Source organism: Sinocyclocheilus anshuiensis, unplaced genomic scaffold, assembly GCF_001515605.1.
Source record: "Sinocyclocheilus anshuiensis isolate Anshui unplaced genomic scaffold, SAMN03320099.WGS_v1.1 scaffold868, whole genome shotgun sequence".
NCBI lineage: Eukaryota > Metazoa > Chordata > Actinopteri > Cypriniformes > Cyprinidae > Sinocyclocheilus > Sinocyclocheilus anshuiensis.
In genome coordinates this window covers 154461-157266 of record NW_015552624.1, presented here as the reverse complement: position 1 = coordinate 157266, position 2806 = coordinate 154461, and the positions used below count along the sequence as shown (strand labels likewise).

The window sequence follows — 2806 nt, the reverse complement described above, 5'->3', positions numbered from 1 at the left end:
CTTTCCGTCCCCCCTATATATATATATATATATATATATATATATAAGGGATGCACCGAAAATTCTTTTTTTTTTATTTTTTATATAATTAAAAAAAAAAGTATAATTTTTTGGCTGAAAAAGAAAAACGGCCGAAAATATATGGTGCACCGCCCAGCAGTGTTCAGCACGCAGGTTTTACTCTCCCTCTAGCCGTTGTCACTGCGCGGTGTGGCGCTCTGCTCAATATTCAGCTCTATGAGTGCTCTTTTCATTGAGTTGCTCACGGCCCATGCGATCGCTCCATTCACTTACTGCTCATGCTCACCGGAAAAGCAAAGTCCGCTCAAATAATGCTCAGACAGGACATTTCTTTGTAGTATGTAGTACAGCTGTACTGGGCAATGCTGGTAAAACAACGCTACCCTCTCGTGACACTATGCTCTGCTCACATGCTCTGATAATAATAGCTTTATAGGACTATACATTATTTGGATAATTAAGCAAAAAATTCAGTTAAATCTGATTCTGTTACATAGAACTGATTTAAAAAATAGGCCTATTTTGATATTTAATATTAATATATTTTCTGTCCAATTTTTTTGTCTTTCAATAAAAGTGGTTATTTTATTGGTTTGTATTCTTTTTTTTACTTTTAACTGTCGCGATTAAAGCGAAAAATGAAAATGAAGGAAAAGTGTTGATTGGCATTACGTTTAGATTTGCTCAATTCATCAAAGATTTTTTTATACATGTTTTCTTTTTCAGCTTTGAGCATTATAACCAATCACACACGTTTCTGTTGAGCGCATGTTTAGATTAGTCACCAGTGATGGAAAAAATCCGCAAAACGTTTTGTTCAGTTCATGCGCTCACTGAATGAATTCTGCACTCTTGCTAATACTCTCATCAATACTTAAAAACAAAATCTGCATATAGTTTTATGGAAAAAAAAGCAGCCTCTGGTGGCCCCCTGGGCATCTGCAGACATAAATAACACTATCTCTCATTCTGTAGTAATCTTGAGGGTTTCTTGGAGGAATTTGCCGACATTGCTAAGGAGGACCAGATCAAAAAGCTTCACGACATGCTGGGACCACACATGCTCAGGAGACTCAAAGCCGACGTGTTCAAGCACATGCCTTCCAAAACAGAGCTCATCGTCCGAGTCGAGCTCAGCCCCATGCAGAAGTGAGTATGTGATGAGGAATGGACTGAGAAGTAGGTTACAGGAGGCAGTGTTTCTAAATCTTTTATCTATGAATCCAGGAAATATTACAAGTTCATCCTGACCCGCAATTTTGAGGCTCTGAATACTCGTAGTGGAGGAAACCAGGTTTCTCTACTGAACGTCGTCATGGATCTCAAGAAGTGCTGTAATCATCCCTATCTTTTCCCCGTTGCTGCTATGGTACAGTCCACTTTTATCTCTTTCTGTACCTTTAATAATAGACCAATAACATATGTCATATTATGTGATATGTGAGTAAATTGGTTACTCGATTGGCTGTGTGAAACAGGAAGCTGCCAAGATGCCCAATGGGATGTATGAGGGCAGTACCCTGACTAAAGCCTCTGGCAAACTGCTGCTACTGCAGAAGATGCTGCATAAACTCAAGGAGGGCGGACACAGAGTGCTCATCTTCTCTCAGGTAAACAAGCATTTATTTATTTACTTGGGATTAATTTACCTTTTATGTAGAGATGCACCGATTGCAATTTTCTTGGCTGATTCAGATTTTTTTTCTTTCTTTTTTTTTGTAAGTGTGACCTGCCGATACCGATTTTTGCCGATTCCGATTTTCTTTCTAAGAACTATAAACAACTCTCAAAATAAAGTGCTCTGTGACTGGAAAGAGGTAGAAATGAGTTGCTGTATACAACAAAACAGATGTCATTTCCCACTACGTTTATAAATGGGCTTTTTTTTCTCCTAAACTTATTAAATATGTGTCATCTTTCACATCAAATTCTTACATTTTCAATTAATTCAGTTAGAATGATAAGAAACTGTAGATTTGTTACCATTCAAGTGAAATCAGTATCAACAAACTCCATCTTTCCACTGCAGAGGAAACCGAAGTTGCATCCGAAGCAGAGTATGTGAGCGGAGCGAGGAGTGGAGCGGCGTGATTTTGCCTGGAGCTAGGAGCGGATTTCGTTGAGGTTTCGAAGTCGGAGCGTTGGGGTTTTCACTCGCTCCGAGAACGCTCCGCTACCGCTCCGTCACGAGCACAAATTATGCCAACTCGCGCATTAAACATAATTAGTTAGCTTGACAGATATGTGTATCACATATGGCTCTGTCTCAACTTTCCCCTCGCGCATGCGCTGTTGTACGCGGACCGTCCGCGTGGTCTCAAAAAATTGCCTGCACGCGGACGGGGTGCGCACGGCTGTCCGCGAGCCCTACTGATGACGAAAATGACGTAATGTGGACGCGGACAGCCGAAGTATACTTTGGCCTTAAGCCTGCAGCACTAGCCGGTGTGTTCGACTAGAAGAGGTGCGGCGCAGATCGATCAGTGTTTGACATTGTTTGCTGCTAAAAAGCTAATTTTTTAGTTTCATCTGACCATAGAAGCCAGTCCCGTTTGAAGTTCCAGTCGTGTCTGATAACTGAATATGCTGGAGTTTGTTTTTGGATGAGCGAGGAGAATTTTTCTTGAAACCCTCCCAAACAACATGTGGTGATGTGTAGGTGCTGTTTGACAAATTTTTTTTTTTAAGGTTTTCTGACCCAGAGACTCGACTGTTTTCTGCAATTCTCCAGCTGTGGTCCTTGGAGAGTCTTTAGCCACTCAAACTCTCCTCCTCACTGTGCATT

General features: G+C 40.8%; 1 pseudogene; it reads left to right on the top strand.

The window, feature by feature from the left end:
• The window catches only part of LOC107666332 (chromodomain-helicase-DNA-binding protein 4-like), a 77831-nt pseudogene that overhangs the window by 48223 nt on the left and 26802 nt on the right, over positions 1 to 2806 (top strand).